The sequence below is a fragment of the Syzygium oleosum genome, unplaced genomic scaffold (assembly GCF_021117445.2).
Source record: "Syzygium oleosum isolate NSW1041296 unplaced genomic scaffold, Sole_v2.1 Sole_v2.35, whole genome shotgun sequence".
Taxonomy (NCBI): Eukaryota; Viridiplantae; Streptophyta; class Magnoliopsida; order Myrtales; family Myrtaceae; genus Syzygium; species Syzygium oleosum.
Window position 1 is genome coordinate 2,413,459 of NW_026607519.1, and position 22,650 is coordinate 2,436,108.

Below are 22,650 nucleotides of genomic sequence, written 5' to 3' on the forward strand. Positions count from 1 at the left end.
AAAAATAAAAATGTATATTTTTAATAAAAATATTTTAATAAAAAAAATTATTAACAAAAAAAATATTTTACAGGCCATGGCCGGCGATCAGGCCATGGCAAAAAAAAGAAAAATATATATTTTTAATAAAAATATTTTACCAGCCATGGCCGGCGACCAGGCCATGGCCAAAAAAAATAAAAATATATAATTTTAATAAAAAATATTATTAATAAAAAAAATTTTTTACCGGCCATGGCCCAAAAAAAGAAAAAATTATATTTTTAATAAAAATATTTTAATAAAAAATATTATTAATAAAAAAAATATTTTATCTGCCATGGCCGGTGACCAGGCCATGGCAAAAAAAGAAAAAATATATATTTTTAATAAAAATATTTTAATAAAAAATATTATTAATAAAAAAAAAAATTTACCGGCCATGGCCAGCGACCAAGCCATGGCCAAAAAAATAAAAATGTATATTTTTAATAAAAATATTTTAATAAAAAAAATTATTAACAAAAAAAATATTTTACAGGCCATGGCCGGCGATCAGGCCATGGCAAAAAAAAGAAAAATATATATTTTTAATAAAAATATTTTAATAAAAAAAATATTTTACCAGCCATGGCCGGCGACCAGGCCATGGCCAAAAAAATAAAAATATATAATTTTAATAAAAAATATTATTAATAAAAAAAATATTTTACCAGCCATGGCCGGCGACCAGGCCATGGCCCAAAAAAATAAAAATGTATATTTTTAATAAAAATATTATTAATAAAAAAAATATTTTACCGGCCATGGCCAGCGACCAGGCCATGGCCAAAAAATTAAAAATGTATATTTTTAATAAAAAAATTATTAACAAAAAAAAAATTTTACAGGCCATGGCCGGCGATCAGGTCATGGCCAAAAAAAAGAAAAATATATATTTTTAATAAAAATATTTTAATAAAAAAAATATTTTACCAGCCATGGCCAGCGACCAGGCCATGGCCAAAAAAAATAAAAATATATAATTTTAATAAAAAATATTATTAATAAAAAAAATATTTTACCGGCCATGGCCGACGACTAGGCCATGGCCCAAAAAAATAAAAATGTATATTTTTAATAAAAATATTTTAATAAAAAAAATATTTTACCGGCCATGGCCGGCAACCAGGCCATGGCAAAAAAATATTTTACCGGTCATGGCCGGCGACCAGGCCATGGCCAAAAAAAAGAAAAAATACTTTTAATAAAAATATTATTAATAAAAAAATATTTTACCGGTCATGGCCGGCGAGCAGGCTATGGCCAAGAAGGAAGAAAAGAAAAGAAAAAAAGAAAGAAATATTAAAATATTTAAAAATATTATTAATAAAAAGAAATTTTGTGGCGTTATCAAACGCATTTATGTTCTTTTTCTATTCCAGGGATGGAATTTTGGGCCGTTAACAAACGCCTTAAAATGCTCAGAATCAATTCCGGGCACAGAATCAAAAAGAATCATTTCTGAGCAGAATCTGTTCCCGGGCACAGAATCGTTGTCATGTGCAGCCTAGGAGAACTCATTCCACGCCGGTCTTCAAGCATTTATTATGTGTATTTTCTTTTTGACTTTGTTTGTGTGCTTTGTGGGACTTCCTTATTTTTCTCATTTAATGTTGTCAGAGCAAATGTCTAAGTTATGTACACGTCCAACCGCTATAAGAGGTTGTGAACTTCAGATTTGTAATTGCACCCGAAGAAAAAGCATTTGCGATTCAATAAGTTCTCCATCCTCCGGTCTTTATTTGTGCGCCTGTTCAAAACTTCCAAAATTATCGATAAAAGGATACTATAAGTGCCATAATTTATGTACGGAGATCACTTTGGTGCCATAACTTTTTTTCGGATCACTTTGGTGCCAAGTCGGAGGAAAAACGATCACTTAAGTGTCATAAGTTTTTTTTGGATCACTTCAGTGCTAAATTTTTTTAAAAACGATCACTTAAGTGCTAAAATTTTTTAAAAACGATCATTTAAGTACTAAAATTTTTGAAAAACGATCACTTAAGTGCCAATCTCGGGCGAGCCACATCAGCTTCAGAAATTAATAAAAAAAAATGCCACATCGGATTTCCGGAGAAAAATTGTGTACGGCACCGGAGTTGGCACTTAAGTGTTCGTTTTTCAAAAATTTTAGCACTTAAGTGATCGTTTTTCAAAAATTTTAGCACTAAAGTGATCCAAAAAAAACTTATGGCACCAAAGTGAGCGCCGTACACAAGTTATGGCACTTGTAGTGTTCTTTTGCCCAAAATTATCGTTATTCCGTTTTTGGTTCCAACACGAATTTATTGCATTTAAAATACTTGACTTTCAATTTGTCACGTGGTTTAAATTTTCCGGTGAAATTTGGATTTCCACCTCTACCTCGGCCTCCTCCGCAACCTCGACCGCCTTGATAGCCTCCTCGACTTGATGGAACGAACCGACTTTGCAATGCTTGCTTGGGATTTGAACCAATGGACTTTTGATTCATTCTTTGCTCATGCGAGCACAGTGAACCCATCAGCCGCTCCAACGTTAGAGTTGACACATCTTGCCCTTCCTCGATCGCTGCTACGACGTAGTCAAATCTTTCAGTCAAAGACCTCAAGATTTTTTCTACAACTCGAACATCTTGGAGTTCTTCACCATTAACACTCAATTGGTAAACGATGGTTTGCACACGATCAAAATATGCCGAGATTGATTCGGAGTCATTCATGCGTAAAGACTCAAAATCACCTCGAAGTGTTTGAAGCTGCACCCGTCGGACACGATCATCGCCTTTGTAGGATTTTTGCAAAATATCCCACGCTATTTTTGCGGTCTCCGCACTCGATATTTTTTCAAATATCGTTTCCTCCATAACTTGAAAGATCGCATATAATGCTTTCTAATCTTTCTTCCGTGACTCCACCAAAGAATCTTTCTCCTCCTTTCTTAAAGCCTCAAATGCTTTAGCATCGGCCACTTCGTTGTAGCCATTTTCCACTAGATTCCACAAATCTTACGATTTGAAGAGAACCTTCATCTGGACGGACCAGTTGTTAAAATTCTTTCCGTTCAACTTTGGAAGTTGCAATTGAACGGAACTATTGGACGTCATTTCTAGCTCTGATACCAAATGTTGGAACCAAAAAGGAATAATGATAATTTTGGAAGTTTTGAGCAGGCGCACAAATAAAGATCCGAGGATGGAGAACTTATTGAATCGCAAATGCTTTTTCTTCGGGCGCTATTACAAATCTGAAGTTCACAACCTCTTATAGCGGTTGGACGTGTACATAACTTAGACATTTGCTCTGACAACATTAAATGAGAAAAATAAGGAAGTCCCACAAAGCACACAAACAAAGTCAAAAAGAAAATACACAGAATAAATGCTTGAAGACCGGCGTGGAATGAGTTCTCCTAGCCTTCTTTGACTTCTTGTTGCAGAAGCTGCTCTTCTTCATTAAATGCTTGCATCTTCTTTCTCCTCTTCTCTTCATTCTTCTTCGGCGCCTACCATGAATCGTGCTTCGCTGATTCGATTTCATTCTCCTCTGACGCCCACCATAAATCAAGGTAATCCTTGAAGAATACCAACAACCAAATCTGTAGCTCAGAAATCAACATACTCAGATATTCAATAATCAATTTTATATTATTCTTACAGTCTCTACTCACAAAATCTGCATCAACTACGAAGTCGGCGTACCATTTAGAGCCAACGCCGTTCCCGATCTGCAGCACTCGAGTCACCAATTATTCGTTATGGAAATTGCTCAGCAAACTTTGGCCATGTGACCATTGGCACACTGGCACGTACTCTTTCCAATTTCGAGTTCCATCTGCGGTGAATCACGAATCCACGGGCTGACTCCTGATCGAGAATCGACACTTGAAGCGTCTACCCTCTTATGACTAGGCCCTCCCCATCCATTATATATTCGAAACCTTCTAGGGCACGCATGATAATCCTAATATTTCTCTATTTTTTTATTTTTTTATTTTCGGGAACAGGTTTGGAACAGAAATCCGTTTGGTAACGCAATTTCATTTTTCTATTTCTGAAATAAATTTCTACTTCAAAAATAGGTTTGGAATAAAAATAAGAAGTAAAAATTTTCTACTTTTCTACTTCTAGAACAGAAATAAGAAATAAAAACTATTATTATCGCTCATCCTCGCTACTAGCTGATCGCTCACCCTCGCTACTAATCGATCGCCTACCTGTCGCCCGCCGTCACCGGTGGTCACCTTTCGCCGCCCGCTAGCCGCCTCCCACCATTGTCCTCCGCTACCCACTGGCCGTTGTCCATTGCCGTTCGCCGCCTCCTGCCATTGTCCTCCGCCGCCAGCCCTCTCTCGCCACCGTCATCCACCACCTGCCGGTCACCTCTCGCCACCGTCTGTCGGCCACCTCCGCCGGCTGTCTGTTGTCCACCTCCGCCGGCTGTCTGTTGTCCTCCACCGCCGCTTGACGTCGGCTGCCTCCCACTATCGACCATCACCTCCCGCGGCCAATGGCCGCCTCCTGCCGTCCTCCACCGGCCACATCCCGCCATCGACTGCCGGCCGATTCCTACCGCCGCTCACCGTCCTCGACCGCCACTGGATGCCAATCGCCTCTCGCCATCAACCATCACCTCCCACAGTCGTCCATCGCCATTCACCACCTGTCGCCTCCTACCATCCTCCGCCGCCGCCGCCCTATGCCGGCCGCCTTTTAGGGCTAGGCATAGACCATCCGAGAGGGAGAAATTTTGTGTCGTTATCAGACAAGTATTTTGACTTAAAAACTCGACCATGGAATAGAAATAAAAAAATTTACTTTTAATTAAAAATTAATTTTTAAAATAGAATGGTTATTATTCCCTATAGTAACCAATCATGTTCTTATTTTTATCTTTCCCCACAATCCATGTGTTATATTGACTAAATGTAAGGGCAAAAGAAAAAAAAACTTTGACTAGTCAAAGCAAGGAGTGAGCGGCTGAAATTAAAGGAAGAAAGGGGCACTCAAAAGAGAGAGCGACGCACGACTAGAAGAGCAAAAGGAAAGAAAAGATAAGAGAAAAGAAAGGGAAAAGGCAAAGGAGAAGGGGTACACCACATAGAATTTGCTAAGCCGGATTTACCTCGAGTCGCAACGCCCAATAAGAATTTAAGCCCTTTATTTTTCTAATCAGAGTATTTTTTAAATTAAGGCACAAATTCGGAATTAAGTTAAATTTGAATAGCGAGGTCCAATTTAGGAGTTGTTAATATGAAAAATTTTGGGGGATTGATAGTTTAGTGTTGTAGAGCTGTAAGTTCTTTTGTAACTTGATTTGAACTTATGGTTTGTCTGAAATAAATTTTCGAAATAGTGGCCATTTGTCGAGCACGCGGTCATTTTTAGCATTAGTGATTTTTTGCCGTGGTTGACCGTTCTAGAGGTCCTTTGTTGACACATAGTGAGCTATTTGACTTCGAATAGCGTAGTTTAGTCGAGTTGTTAGTTATAATATAGTTTTACTTGGTTTTGACATCGATACTCATTTAATTAATAGGATTACAAGATCGTCGACGCATATAACTACGTTGTTTGGTTTTGGGCATTTTCAGGTGAGTGGTTCTATCGCTTCTTCGAGTTTGTAAACTTATATTTCGAAAACAATATGAATTATATATAATATGAGTTATGAAGTGGCATTTTCATGACATAAAAATCTAGATAGAGCATTTGCAACTTTTTAGTATTTGTGATGGTTTGAGAATGTTTTTAGAAAATCTATTGTGAAGTGTTTGTGTGTATGCTTTGCGAATCTGATTTGTGAAATCAATTATTAAATTATTTAATAAATACTTTAAGAAATGTATTTCTGGCGAATGAATTGAGTTGCGAAAAATTATATTCTTTGTTTTGTGAAATCGATTTATAATATTGATGCTACATTGGCTTTGTGGATTTTGGAGAATGATATTGTGGGTTTGTATTGATGCTTAGTATCTCCATGAGCCCATTAAATATTTTGTGGATATGCATACTAGTTTTAGGATATTATTGTGGGCCGGCTACCGACAATATATGTAAAGACCTAGCCAAGGGAAATCTTGATCGTCCATCACAATGCGTTAAGCGTGTCTATGATTAGATTTCTAAGTATGAAATTAGTCAATGGAATGTATCGTTGACGTGTGATTCAATGAAATTGATTAGCGGACTGGATCGTTGATATTTGTTTCGATATTATTGATGAATGGGTATTTTTACTATGTATATGGTTATGTTTAAGTAATATATAACTCGTTTTGATCATGTAAATTTGTTATATTCTAGAATAGTGTAAATGAGTTACGTTTTTGTGTCTTAAACGTGCATAGTGAATGTTTTATCTACTTAGAAGAGATGTATAACTCATTGGGTTGTGATTGCTCATTCCATTCATCTTAAATGTTTTCCAAGTTCCTCGGATAGTAGCCGATAGTACGAGAGCGCTATTGACGGGGACTTTTGGGAGTTGGATTTTGGGTATAGTCTGATAGAGTTGTATACATGTTTGTTGATAGATGTTGGGTATAGCTGTTATAGAAAATCTGCTGTTATAGCTAACTTGCTGATTTATTAGATATAATGTGGATAAAGATATATATGTTGAGCCCAACGTTCTTGGGCAGCAGTGGCTAGATCCGCTGAACAAGGTTACAAGTTGTCTTATATTCCCCCTACTTCGGTTGGGGGCAAACTGTTAGTTAATATCTCGGACGAGATTCTTGCGAATTCCAATCCAAAATGGAAGGAATGTCTTGTTGGTTATTATGTAGGCAAAAAGCTACCCTTCAAACTGACGGAGAATGCTTTCAAAAATGTGTGGGGAGCCCATGTAGTAGAAGTCATGGCCAATGAAGATGGGTTTTATTTTTTCCACATCCCAGATGAAGAAGTCAGGAGGAAAATTGTTGATGGAGGCCCAATCACCATTTCCAGGGTCCCCATGATTATCCAACAATTGCACCCGACCCTTAAGTTGCTGAAAAACCAGCACCAGTCCTTGCCTATCTGGGTAAAATTGAGAGAATTATCCTATGCATTGTGGTCAGCTGCGGGTATTAGTGCGGTTGCAAGTGCCATAGGTAAACCATTGTATGTTGATACTCATACTGAAAAATTGAGAATGATCTCATATGCGCGGGTTTGCATTGAGATCAAGGCAAATCATCCTCTGCCGGACACTGTTGAACTCTTCCTTAATGAGGAGAAATGGTCCATAGCTGTGGAATATGAATGGAGACCGAAATCTTGCTTGGTATGTGGAACTTTTGGATATACGTGTCCCCCTACCTCAGTAGCCACTGCTGATGCTCCTGTGGTCGGTCCAGCAGCCCAGGGACCTGAGACGTCTGTTCAGGAATCCCCTCTCAATTCGGAAGGGGAATGGGAAACAATTAGTAAGAGAAAAGGCGTAGGAAAGGCAAGTTCCTCTTATCCTGTGCCAGCCCCTGGTGAGAGTTCTGCCAACTCTATGCCCAAGGTTGGAAGCACAAAGGTCCAGCCCATCTTGCCTTCCCTTAAAGCAAGATCTTTAGCTTCTTCTGGAGAATCTTCGGACGCTGAAGACTCTGCCTCTGAGGTAGCCAGTGATACTGGCGGCGACCCTGAAGGTGATCTGCCTCCCGTTGTCCCTCCAACTTCAAAATCGTTGTCTGAATCCATCCTAGCTGGTGTCTTGGAGCGGGTGACTTCTAATCCTCCTCCTCCTATCACTAAGAAGGCTACTCCCAGTCCAGTTAGCAGTTCTAATACTGCCCCATCTACTACCCCGAAGCCTAAAAAGCGGATGGGGAAGAAAAAGCGGTAGTCCTCCCCTTCAGGTATTATGTTTTTTGGCGTTTGGAACATTAGGGGTCTCATGCATCCCATTAAACAGGCTGAAATAAGATCCCTTGTGAGATCCAATTTCCTTTCTTGTATTGGAATTATCGAGACGAAGGTCGTTCCGTCTCTTTTTGATAATGTTTCTAATGATCTGCTTCCGGGTTGGAAATGGACATCCAATTATACCTCATCCCCTAGGGGAACGATTTGGATGGGGTGGAATCCTCATGATGTGGAGTTGGAAGTTGTTTCGGTTTCATCCCAGGTTATCCATGGGCTCCTCCGAATTTTGGCTTTGAACAAACACTGTTATTTGTCGGTTGTCTATGGTGAACACACGTTTGTCTCAAGGCGTTCCCTATGGACGGATCTTATTCACTCAAGCTCTCGGTTTGCCTCTCATCCTTGGATTGTTACCGGTGATTTCAATGCAATCCGCTTCCACTCGGACAGGATTGGTAGCTCTAATGCGTGGATTCCCGCCTTTGATGAGTTCAGAATTTGTCTAGATCAAGCTGGTCTGGATGATCTCAGTTACACCGGATTTAAATTCACTTGGTCGACCTCCTCAGGCAAACAGAGGAAAATTGATCGTGTTCTAATCAACGAGCAATGGGCTACAGAATTCTCATTCTCTGAGGCTATTTTTCTAGCCCCTGGCGTCTCCGATCATACCCCTATGATCGTTAGGATTGTGCCTCCCAACTCTTCAAGGAAGCCGTTCAAATTCTTTAATTATTGGATGACCCATCCCTCTTATACAGAGATGGTCACTCGGATTTGGGAGTCCCGGATTTCTGGTTCCCATATGTTTGTCCTCTGTCAGAAACTCAAGCTCCTTAAAAGGAGTCTTAAACAATTGAACAGGGGTGCTTTCTTTGATCTTTCTTCCCGCACTGCCTCTGCAAGGGCGTCCCTTATGTCCACCCAAGAAGCTATTGCGGCTGACCCTTCTAACATGGACTTGAAGATCATTGAAAAAGAACAACTTCTGTCTTTCTCAACTTTAAGAATCCAAGAGGAATCTTTCTTCCGCGAAATCCGAATCAAGTGGTTAAAGGAAGGGGATCGCAATACCAGGTATTTCCACCACTTTGCTACTAAGCGGCGCCTTCAAAACCGAATTCTTTCGGTAACTGATTTTGGCGGCTCTACTATCTCGGACCCGGGACCGGTTCGTCAGCACATTATTTCCTATTTTGAGAATATCCTTGCTGCAAACCCTTCTGATTCTCCGCCTACTGTAGTTGAACTACAAGCAGTAGTGGAAAATACTCTCGATTCCAATCAGTCCAACTCCCTAGCCAGAGATGTTACTGACTTGGAAATTCTTGACTCGATGTTTTCGCTTGCCAAAGGAAAGGCCCCGGGTCCTGATGGGTTTAACGTTGATTTTTTCAAATCCTCTTGGGACATAGTGGGTCCTTCGGTCTCCTCGGCTGTTAAGGAATTTTTTCATTCGGGATCCATTCTAAAAGAAATCAACAACACCATTCTGACTTTGGTGCCTAAGACTCCAAATGCCTCGGCGATGAGTGACTATCGGCCTATTGCTTGTTGCAATACGATTTATAAATGCATCACCAAGATTTTGGCGAATAGAATTGCAGCGGTGTTACCATCTCTGATTAGCCCCCCACAGGCTGCTTTTGTCAAGAAGAGAAGAATTGGGGATAACATTTTGCTTGCTCAGGAGCTATTTGCTGGTTTTCATCATCAGCCTTATACGCCGAAATGTGCAATAAAAGTCGACTTCCAGAAGGCTTATGATACTTTGGACTGGGAATTCCTCCGTTTGGTAATGCAATCGTTTGGCTTCCCTCAAAAGTTCATTGATCTTACAATGGCATGTGTCACTACTCCAAAATTCTCTATAGCCATCAATGGAGATATACATGGATTTTTTACTAGTGGAAGAGGCATCCGTCAAGGTGATCCAATATCCCCCTACCTCTTCACTCTAGTCATGGAAATTTTCACCGGCATCCTCAACAAGCGATCCCGGACTCCGGGTTTCAAATTCTTCTGGAGGTGTAAGCCTACTAACCTGACACATCTCTTCTTTGCGGATGATGTTCTGCTGTTCTCTAAGGCAAACGTGGCTTCCACTAATCTATTAAGGGATGGCCTTCAAGTTTTCTCCGCCTGGTCAGGCTTAAAGCCAAATCAAAGCAAGAGTGAGATCTTCTTCTCAGGTGAGTCGCGAGTCTTAAGGGAATCCATCCGGCAATCCTTTGGCTTTACCGAAGGTAACCTTCCCTTTCGTTACCTTGGTGTGCCTGTTATAGCATCCAGACTCAGTAAGGCAGACTGTTGCTCCTTAGTGAATGCCATCACAGCTAGAGCGACATCCTGGTCCCAGCGTTTCCTATCATTTGCGGGCCGTTTGCAACTCATCAAATCAGTCTTGCACGCTATCCAAGTGTTCTGGGCAAGTGTGTTCAGTCTTCCGATGTCTGTTCTTTCCAGTATTGAGAAGATACTAAGACAATTCCTATGGAAAGGCCCGGATCTGGGTGCTGGTGGAGCCAAAGTTTCCTGGAATGATGTATGTCTTCCGAAATCAGAAGGGGGCCTAGGCATTCGACGTCTGGCAGATTGTAATAAAGCTGCGATGCTGAAGCATATTTGGATTCTATTCACAGACAAGGAATCCCTTTGGTGTAGATGGATACATTCCAACTTCCTCAAACGGAAAAATTTCTGGGTTGCTCCCAGTCCAACTTTCTGTTCATGGACCTGGAAAAAGATCCTCGGATTACGTTCGGCATTCCATCTTCAATTCAAATGGCAAGTTGGGAATGGCGCTTCCACTTCCTTTTGGTATGACTACTGGCATCCTAGAGGCCCCCTCTGCTATTTCTTTACAGACAGGGACATATACTCTTCGGGTATCCCCAGACAAGCGATGGTGCGAGATTTTAATTCATCCACCTGGCAAGTGTCCTTTGTAACACAAACATTCAACTCCTGGTCGGGAAGCTGGCCTGTTATGGCCTCGGATCGAAGGGATCGGCTATCGTGGCAAGGCCACCCCTCCGGTTTTTTCTCTTTCTCTTCGGCATGGGACCTTTTACGGTATAAAGGGCTCAGTGTTCCTTGGAGCTCGTTTGTTTGGGACAATGGTATTGCTCCGAGACACAGCTTCTTGCTATGGCTTTCTTGCCTCAACAGACTCCCAACTCAGGTGATGCTGCTGTCTTATCATAGAATTGCTGAAGGCTCATGTGCCTTTTGTCGTACAAGGCCCGACTCAATCGACCACCTATTCTTTGGGTGTGCTTTCACGGGCTCTCTCGCTCGATACTGGGCAGGTAATTGTAATTTATCTCTGACTGCTGGCTCGTGGATGAATATTGTAAGATGGGCTACCCGAGTCATTGGTGGACAGACCTTCCATCAACGTATTGCTCGTGCCTCCTTTGGAGCGATGTGCCATTGCATTTGGACTGAACGTAACAATATCCTTTTTAGGGATCGCAACCCCTACTTGCCTGCTATGCGTGCCCATCTGGCCAAGACTATAAGAGATGTGGCTGTTTCCCTTCAACCTGTCGTTGACACACCGCGTAACAGAAGACTTCAAGTCAAATGGGGTATTCCGGCCTCTATTTTCCAGTAACTCTAATGGCGTTAGCCTTATAGGTTTCTAATCTTATTTGGCCGCTGTTTTGGTGTAATTAGTGCTTCGCGCTTGGTGTATTTATGCCTTGTTTAGCTGTTACACCTTTGCACCAGTCGTGACACTTTTGTGTTGCCTCAGGTTCGAGGTTTTTGTGTACGGCTACTCCACTTGTAATTTGCGTGTTGAAAAGTCAATATATCTCTTACCATACCAAAAAAAAGATATATATGTTGATATCCGTTTGAGACTGCATCCTTCGGACGGAAGGATGCCTCAAGCCCCTTCGCCAATTCCACCAGCTGTTGAGAATTGAATTTTGGTCAAGCTGCCGAAACAAACGTAGATAACCGAGTTGGGCTTTTTCAAAATCTAGCCATCTTAAGCATTCGTGCCTGCTGGGGATGCTTCCTTACCCCTCTGTGCTTCATCTACACTATATCTCTATTGCATGGTGAGATCGGACCGAAATGCCGGGCCTTGGGGAAACATTCCTGCGATAATCGGCATAATTTCTTTCTAGTTCATAAAAGTCGTTAAAAATAAACTTTGGAGTGAGCAAATATCGGATTTGCTTCTAACGAGGGCAAACAGAAATCAACTACAGCTTATGTGATAGAAGTAAGACAAATAAAGCCAGGGAAGACATTGAACTCAATCAAGTCTGGACACGGACGTTCATTGATGCCGCTCAGGAATTTTTATCGAACAAGTTGTAGACATTGAACGCTATCTGGGTCAAACATGAATCTGAACTGAAATCGGGGGTAATCCAAGGCAAACCCAGAGTACCGATCAAAGCAAATTCAGAGAATCGCAGATGCAAACGACAATCACAAGGTGAATAAATGCTGAAGCAGGAACACCACACATCAAACGAGATTGAGAATGAGCATGCACGGTTGGCGCATCGGTCGTGATCAAGTGATAATCGCAAACAAATTAAGCACAAAAAACGCTGAGGATCCAAGCCAGGGAATGAGAAACGAACAAGTACAGAGCACTTCGAACAGAGGAGGCTTATGAAGCGGTCGTGGAAGCGGCAAGCCACGGCAGCGATTGCTGGCAGACTGAAGGCGATAGAGAGAAACAATGAAGCCACTGGAAATTCGAGAAAAGACAGAGAATTAGTACTACCAGCTGAATCAAACCAGGAAGCAGGAGGAGAGAAGACTTTGCTTTCATTCTCGTTGTCGTAGTCAAGTGAAAGAGAGCTTGAAGCCATGAATCCCGAGCTCGATCGAACTCCATTTATGGCCGCTGCAGATCGCTTTTCATGGAGCAGCGGAGCCTTGAACGGCCGGTTTGAGCTCTCTGGCTCGGTAACAGGACAGAACAGAGGACCTGTCGCGCGGCCACCAGAGGAGGCAGCTCACGACGGCGATTGGCGATATTTGAGCCTGTGATGTTTAAGCCTTGGGCCCATCTGGCCACTTTCCTTGAAATTGATGGGCTACACAAATTAATTTCATAGGTCGTTGCCGTTTCGCTCTTCCTTATATGAAGGTTTGTTCAGAAGCTTCAAGTCCAGATGCAATCTCCATAAGCTGCTGAGAAATGTAGTTGGCCTCGCTGCCGAAACACACGTAAATGACAGAATTGGGTTCCTTGGAGTCTAGTCATGTCAAGCATGCTTCCTTTCCTCTAAGCGCTTCATCTTCCATGTCCTCATTGCGGAATGAGATTGGACCAACACGCCGTGCCTGCCTGCCTGAGGCATTCCTGTTATAATCCACACAATCTTTTTCGAGCTCGTAAAAGCTGTTAACAACATTTCCAAAGCTCTTTAGCTCCGATTCACATGCTTCACCGAACAACTTGGTGAAATCTGTTTTCACGTTCTTTTTAAAGAAAAGCCGGAAGTTGATGCCTAGTCAGCTTTATCTCCCAAGGGAGGTCAGGCACAAGAGAAGCATCCAAGTCAGATGGAACTGTCTTGTGGTGTGTTCATATAGTGCTTCATAAGTGCACATGGAGAAGAAACTTAGAGCTTCAAAAACTACCCTAGGAGTCTCATCACACGCAGTAGCATCATCTGTAGCCCATGGAAAGAACATATCTGCTACGAGGCAATCAGGTTTGTGTTCCTGCAAGAGTGGCAGAAGCAGTTCTTGGAGCATGGTTATGGCCTTAAAGAACTTACTTGTCGTTTCTCTACTATCGCCGTTGGAACTGAAGTGATTGCATCAATATTCTCGCAGCCCTCGGGCAACCCTGCCTCCACTAAAGGGAACCGTACGACTTGGATGCCGATATTTAGACCAGAGCACTTGATTCTCTCAAATTTTTTCGAGTAAAGAGTTAGGTTACTGTTATGGCTAGTGATATATAACTGAGAGGGAGTGAATAGGTTATATATTGATAGCTGATAAATTTTCACAAAATAAATAGTGTTAGTTAATATATGCAGGAACGGATTGATACATGTAAGAAAAATTGCTAGTTTCAAGTGCGGTGCTTCTATCAAACAATTAAAACAAGTAGAGGGATAAAGATAAATGTGCACCGATTTATAATGGCTCGGCTTAGATCCAGTCTACATCCACTTTTTCTTAGACTAATAGCCACCAACAATGCTGGATCTTACTAGTAGCTTTTCAAGTCATTACAATTGTAGCTAAAACTTGTTATACCCAAAGCTGGTAGATCACACTACCAAGTTACACACACTACTACAGCACTCGTACACTTCCCAAACGATTTATCATCCGTAAATAACTCAATTGATCATAGAATATGTAAAGTGTTCTTGTAATTCTCGTAGCTCGTCTCTAGTTGTCAATCTTCAAGTTGACCGTTGAATGATCTTCAAAAAAATCAATTTAGCCGTTGTAAATTGTAAGAAGATCACTAGAGATCCATTCGCCCTTCCAAACAAATTTCCCAGCAATCTTATTGCTTCCAAGGATAGGGTCTCCATATTGGGAAATAATCCTTGTCTATGGTATAATGGATAATTGATTGGATTCCAGACTTGTGATTGACTGGTAAATTCCTTTAGATGCGTGAGAATATCTGGGTCTTCGTTTATTATGCCACGTGGTCAATAACGATCTTTTCAACTTAGTATAAGCATTAGTTTCAATCAACCTTCTGTGATTCTGCTCAGTCATCCAGTTGGCAATTAATGGGTCCATCACTCTACATCGGTTCTCCTGAGCACATATGAGGCTTCCACAGACCAAGTCCTACTTGTTCATTCCAATTGGATTCTTACTGGAAAAAGAGAAAAAAAATGGGGAAATACTACAAATTCTTGAAAATACGACGTTACCATCTTCTCGTGTGGCCAGAAAGCCAAGAACAATTAAGAGGATATAAGAGGAATTTTTTTTGCTAGAAAGGGTATAAGAGGAATTACAAATAGCCACACATTAAAAAAGTGCAACCGTTGTTTATCTTTATTCTTGGAGCACCTAATTTTTTTCTCAATCAAATAGCTTAACTTTTCAAATGCAGACCAGTGCGAGGGTTATCGTGGGCACGAGCGTCATTTAGTAGGAATTCAAGAATGGTCTTCACAGGTGGTTTCTCTTATTTTCCAACCAACAATGTCCCTCGATCTCATTTGAATCGCCATCAACCTTCGAGCTCCATAGCCTCAATCTCATAGGAAGCCGCTCTTGATCACAGGCGTATCATTTCCGCGTTATTTCCACAACCTAAGTGATGCTCTGATTTGATAATTCGTATGCAGAACTACTAAATTGCAAGTTTAGAATATATGAGTCGACTAAAATCCATTTTTATGATGAGGTTAACTTATAATAGGTGACTCAGAGACCCACGAGAAATCTTACTAATGTCGTGAATTAGGTAAGATATAAGTTAAAACATAGTCACATATGAATCGCAAAAATGAAATCGCTTGCAGTTGATGTGATATAGGGAAGCGAACCGATGCTATGTGTGCAATCCGCTCTCTTCCACCTAATACTAAAAATACACTACGATGTGTGGACTCGTGGCCTGCGTCGACCGGCGGATAATAGACCGAAGAGATTTAATCCATTCACCAAGAAGTCCTATGGAGTTCGGACACCGGCGATCGATTCAACCCGACCCATTATCATCCCCAACCCGAGTCATTAGGGCTTTTTAATTTTTTGGTGGAATGGTACTTTTCTTATGCTTTTTTATTTTTCGGCTTTTGCACTTATTGACTTTATCACGAGAATGTCGAGATCCTTGAAGGAAAAAAGTGCTCGTTGTATCGTCGATTCATTTGATGACATGTTTTTCATGACATAAGCGTCCATGTCGTAATCTCTCTATCGTTATCCATGCATGCGTTCGTTAGACTTTTCAGTTCAAATCCTCGAGCCGTTAGGTCACTTGTCAAGCACTTTTTATTGCAATTTCTATCATATGGATCAAGGTCAAGGTCAAAGTTTTAACTCTTAAGCAACCAGACTTTTCTCAATTTCCTTTCCAGCCAATTTCTCAGTTCGTTTTTCCTCTTTCGATTCATGGATTAACCCGGATGTCTCTCGATTATTTATATACATTACAATCGGATTTTAACTAGGAAAGAAAAAAAAAATAGGAAAACACTATAGGTTCTTGAAAACACGACACTACCATCGTCTCGCGTTATCGGAAAGCCGATAATTGTTACTGGTTTTCCAAGAATCAATTTGCTAAGAAGCTTCTCCAAAATGGCCCTACTCTAGTTCTCTGCAATTTGGAGATGCACCGCAGGGGAAGTGACGTCCATAGTGACGTTAATTGAACGCCTGAAAATGCAACACCCGTGACCATGAGGCCGTGACCTTCCCTCACTTCCTCACGAACTCAAACACTCAAAAAGTCGTTGAGCCACTTCGCATATAAAGAGCGCATCCCCTCCATCATATATCTCTCACTACACGACATAGCTCTCTAACACATTGGTGGTCCAGTCTCTTGCTCAACATCACCAAAGGAAAACAAACGCTTCGCAGGTCCAGAGATATCGAAGAAGCCATATGTCGATTGAAGCACTGGCGATGGCGGGCGTCGACCACGCGAAATGCAGCATCAAATGGCAGGATTTCTGTATGGAACCCGAACCACCTCCTCCGCATCTGCTGGATGAAGACGATTCTTCAAACTCCGTTGTCGATGCACGAGATTATTGCTGGAGGAGGAGTTTGGGGATCGATGAAGATCGGCAGATGAAGTTGAAGATGCTCGAATGGGCCAAACATGTTGCTTCCATGCATAAAATCGCAGTCGAGCTCAGAAGGAAAGAGGGTCGACTTAGATAACGATTTTTGTCTCTCTTTAGATAATTCGGAGGGTTTCTTCACGGGCTCCTATCGCTATGTAATACCTCGGTGTTTGACATTTGGTCCTATGCTTTTGAAGGCTTATGTTGGAATCGCCATCGTTATGCAATTTGATTTGCTTGGTGTTAGATTGTGCTCATACAACTGAAATTTGAAAGCGAAATGGTTAATTATGAAGGTAACATAACACGAATTGCTTGTATGAGACAAATTTAAATTGTAAATATAGAACAAGTTTGAAAGCTTACTGTTGAATCTATTAGTCTTTCATTTAAGGGTAAATATTACGAAAAACCCCAAACATGTACACTTGTGATAAATTTACTCTCCATTAGTTTCCATTATATTTTATAGTCAAATTGCTGAGTGACACGTGACAGTTGACAGGTATATCAGTTTGAGGTTTTACCCCTCCTTTTGTCTCAAGTTTACCAATTTATGATTTGTCGTGGTATTAATCCAATTTAACAGAGGGTAAAATTGTTGCGAATGTACTAATTTAGATTTTTGGTGGTCAAAAAATTAATTTGGGGTAAATTTGACGCAGATATATCAGTTTGGAGTTTTTCGTAATCAAAAAATTAGTTTTGGTTAATTTTGTCACCGGTATACCAGTTTGGGGTTTTTAGTGGTATTAACCCTTCATTTAACTTACAAAAATAGGGGTTGTCAACCGCGGGGATTAATATTATCGATACATTTAGTTATATAGTTATGTTATTATTAAGCTTATCATTTAATTCCAAAGTCTACAAAATCTTTCATATACTAAACGAGGGTTAAGGCACACGTTGTGCCTCTATGCATAATTAGGTAATTATCTATGAAAAGAAATGGGAAGATATGTATGAAATAGGTGAGTGTGAGATGAAGAAAGTAATAGTAATTTAGGAAGTCTAAAAGTGAAGTGAAAAAAAGAAAGTGGGCGGCTCTTCATTAAATGGGTGGGTATGAGAGAACAAAGCAAGGGTAATTTAGGAAATCTAGAAGTGATAGGAAATGATGTTTTAACTTGTGTATATTGATATTTCAAATTCATATCTTAGAATTAGACTCATAATGTTACATTTCTTGTCATAATCTTCCATTTTTCAATAATGTAAGCACATTTCTCTAGAGGAAAATTGAGAATTTCGCTAGTATATGGTAGGGTATGGGTTTCAAGTTCCTTTGTGTGGTACAACCATAGAAGTTTATCTTATGAGCGATCTAATTCAATTAGATTGTGATTTGAAAGTAGTTTTTGGCAAGACGAAGATATGGGATTTAGCTTTGATACCAGACTAAAGTAGAACGACAGCACCTAGCAAAGATAGTTGGGAAAACTTACAAAGGAAGAAGCAAGATGACAAGGAAGGGAAGAGAATCATGAAAAAAGAGAGAGCAAAGGAGGAGAAACCAACTCTTAGCAACAAATTAATACTATCAGGGACAATTATCCAATCAATCCTAAACCTATTATACTGATAATAATTCAGTCCTAAACTTTTCAAATTTACCAATTTATTTATAAACTTTTGTGCAAAATTCCAATGTTGTCCTCCAGCCAATCTGTCAAGAAGCATGACAGCAATGTTCTTTCTAGTGATAATTAGAGTGTCGTTTGTCTTGTAAAAATTCCGGTATATTTCTTATGGATAAAGTACATTGAGCTGAAGTATCATCATATTTGTTAGCTAATACATGATGGGAAATTGTCATTGAAGAAGATTATTGGTGCAAAGAATCCAACAAATATGTTAAACCAATGCTATGGCAATGCTTTGCCTCAGTTGGCCTCTATAATTAGTGATGAGGAGACGACACAGTAAGACAATTTGAGTTACAAGGAGACTATAAGAGACCATTGTTGTTTTGAATATCAGCCTCCAAGTGGGGGATTGATGAAGTTATGGAGTCTGATAGAGAAAAGCACTTTAAAGCACAGAGAAAGTATTGTTGCTAAGGGTATATAAGTAATTGCCACTATAGTTTTCTATGCCCAAGACTACTGCTATATATTGGGACAATTTCTCTTATAATGACGAGATTGTCTAATGCAGCACCAAGGCTTTTCCCCTTTCTGATTCTAAAGGGGTTTCCACGTAAAATTTCCCGTGTCTTCTACTTTGATTTATTCTTTTTTACTTTCACGCTCCCAACACTTATTTCCACAAGCTAAAGCTCCGTTTGTTTCACTGAAAATATTTTTCTCATTTTTTTGTATTTGGTTCACTTAGAAATATGAGTCAATGGTAAATATTTTCCTAGTCAATTAAAAACCCATGCTTAATTCAGGAAAATGATTTCCTTTTTAAAAAACCGGAAACGATTTTTCAAATATATGACTAAATATGACACTTGGACCCGAAATTCTACGCTTCAGCAAGGAAATCGCAATAACGGTTCCCGAGTCCTCGGCGTCTAGGACCTAGTCTCTGATGCCCAGGCCCAGATCCATCGAGGCCAGGCTCGGACCCCGGTGCCCATGCCGAGGTCCCTGGTGCCCGCACCCAAGTCCATCGAGGTCTAGCTCGAGACCTTGGTGCCCGGGCCCTCGACGCATGTGCCTGGGTCCATTTAGGCCGTGCCTGAAGCCTCAATGCCCATGCTCGATGCCTCAACACTCGGACCTAGGTCCACAAAGGTAAAGTGCAGGATCTTTATACCCAAGCTTGGATCCCCAAGAACCTAAGCCCAGGTCCACAAAGGCCATGCCCGAGTCCCTAATGCTCGAGCTCTTGTCCCTGACCTTCAAGCCGAAGTCTACAAAGGCCGTGTTTGGGTCCACAACACTCAGGCTCAAGTCTCTGGTACTCGAGCCAAGGTCTATCAAGGCCAAGGCTCGAGACCCCAGTGCTTGTGCCTAGGTCCATTGAGGCCGAGCCCAGGACCCCAGTGCCCATGCTCGAGTCCATAGAGGTAGGGCCCAATGCCCAAAGGCTCGAGCCTTGATCCATCAAGGTCAGGCCCGATACCCAAGTGCTCGTGCCTCGACCCCCAGCACCCAGATCGTGGTCTATCGAGGCCGGACCCGGGACGCTAGTACCCGTATTGGGTTCCCCGACTACCCATGTGCAAGTTACCAATGCATGAATAGTGCATATCGATTTAGGAAAATCAAATTAGATTTTCTATACCAAACAACGAAAAATATTTTTCAGTTCATTTTCAGGTTTTAGCCAAACACCGAAAAATATTATCATTTTTAACAAATATTTTCTAGAAATATTTCATTTTTCGCAAAACAAATGGAACTAAAGTTATTCTTTAGCTTGATAATCCATTTACCAACAAGTCCATTTAACCCGACCCGTGGTCATCCCCAACCCGAATCATTAGGGCTTTTTCACTTTTTGATTTTTTTTTTTTTTTGGTCAGATCACTTTTTGGTTGAATGGTACTTTTCTTATGCTTTTTCTTTCGGCTACTGCACTTTTCAACTGTATCACGAGATTGTCGAGATCCGTAAAGCAAAAAAATGCACGTTGTCTTGACGCCAAATTTGATGATACGTCCTTCATGACATCCGCAGCCACGTCGTAATCTCTCTTTTGTTCTCACTGCACACGATCATTAGACTTCCCGGTTCAAATCATCGTGCCGTCAGGCAGGTTTCATGTCAAACACCTATATTGCACGTTTATTATATGACTCGAGTTCAACTGCAAAGTTCTACTTGTACATTAACATTAAATTCTTACCTAGGAAAGGAAGATATAATTAAGGAAATACTATAAAAGTATACGACACTACCATCATCTCCTGTTTACTGAAAGCCAAGAATATTTAGATATATATATATATATGAGAAATGACTAACAGCCACATATTTTTACCATATATTGAAAATTTGCAACCACTGTTCATCTTTTATCCGTTGCTCAATAAGTATCTAATTTGTTTTTTTCAATCAAATAGCTTAAATTTTAGAATGCAGATCAATGCAAGGATTCCCTTAAAGTCATGGACGGAAGATTCTACTATGGGCAGCAGAACGGTTTAGTAGTTGTGTTAATTGTTTGTATTGTTATCCAATGTGGCCTCGTGAGATGATGCTGCATCAGCAGAAAATGTTGGACAGTCAAAATTGTCCACGTTCTCTCTCTCTCTCTCTCTCTCTCTCTCTCTCTCTCTCTCATATCGCCCAAAAAAATTAACCTTTATATTTAGGAAAAACTTGGTCCACCATCGGCTACTACTAATTGTAACTCAAACCATGTACCATAACCACTCACAACCTCATCAGCTGGTGGCGCCAATGCATCAAAAGAGGTTGACGAGAGAGAGAGAGAGAGAGCATGGTGCCAATGGCAAGTGGCCGATATGGACATCGATGGCAAAGATGGTGACAATGGCAACAGCAATAATAAGGGTGGACCATAAGGAGAAGGAGGAAACAAAAAGGAAACATAAAATGACCACCCCTCCCCTCGCGTGATCCATATGGGACAAGCCTCCGAAGGAAGAATTCAGAGAATGGCCTTTACGGTTGGTATCAACTAACAAGTTACTTGATAAACTCCCTGCCGCTCCGAGGGAGTTTCTCTTTAAAACACCCTACTGAAGTGGTTCAAACTTTGATTTCGTTGTTGACAATCCAGCTCTCCCTAAAAGTAGAACTCAAGTGGTGACATTTTGTGAGTGTCAACTTATAAATGACTTCATACGTTCTCTGTCACAACGTGGAACTTATAGTAATACAACATTGTCAATGGAAAGTTCACTGAAACATCAAAATGTAAGTTCAAGTATCAATTTATGAAGTGATAGAATTTGCGCATCAATATCCCAATTTTCACAACGTCTCATTTGTTCCGTGGCATAGCAAACATTTCAAAATCCCATGGTATACTTATTAAGATGGTTTCCTCATCGTTATCGCAAGAAAGAAAGAAAAGGAAAGAATGATCTCATACGTGACTATAGCTGAAACTTACCCATTAAATCATGATACTGAAATAGGGTTACGGTTTTCTCTAACCGTGCTTCTCATTGATGGATTACAAGTTATGTGGATACAATAACTCACATTCATATTTAACTAAACGTAGATGGTAATGATACCATGTTTATGACCAATCAACCACAAGATTGGTTGGAGGAAAATTTTCCGCAAACATTGATGGACATGGCTATAGAAACATTGGCTTGTGAAAATGAACCGCAAATACTAAGATTTTCACTAGAATTATAGCTCTATTACATGTTGATTGCTTATTATAGTGTTTGCTTGCAGTAATAGCTATTACGGTGCAAGTGTCAAAGCTATAACAGTTATTACATGGATCCTTGCTGTGTAATAGTTATTACGATAGCTATCCCTAAAATATCATTGTCTGTTTTTTTCCCGCATACTCTACCAATGTCCGATTGTTACTTATATAATAGTAACATCAATTCTAATTATTCTGACTATAAAACATATATGTGATTATTACATAAAATATTGAACAATAGGTAAAAATTTGCTGAAATAATAATTATGTTGTCTTGATGATACATATTTACTTATTATATTAAAATTATTAATGATTTAATATTAGCATAATGTTATTTGCTCACTATTAGTTATGATTATCTAATTTTTCACAAATTCAATATAATTCACAATATACTCAGTATCTCAACTACTAGTTATATTAAGGTGCATAAATTGTTACGCAATTATTACTTTAATCATAGTATCAGTTAAGCTTAAATCATAATCATAAATTAGTTATTAAATAATAGAAAAATTCTATGTATTAAATTGTAATATATGTGATATTACACTCATGATTGGCTATTAAAGTGATAATTACCACAGTATTAAATTTATTTTAACATAATCACATGTTATGTGCTTAGATTTTTTGAAAATCATAAATAAATAATTAATATATAAGTAAATGTTTGTTGCAGTGAAAATTACATATCTAATCATTTAAATGGGG

General features: G+C 40.0%; 1 pseudogene; it reads right to left on the reverse strand.

The window, feature by feature from the left end:
- Positions 1 to 22,650, reverse strand: part of LOC130135603 (UDP-glucosyl transferase 73B2-like) — a 31,200-nt pseudogene that overhangs the window by 4,765 nt on the left and 3,785 nt on the right.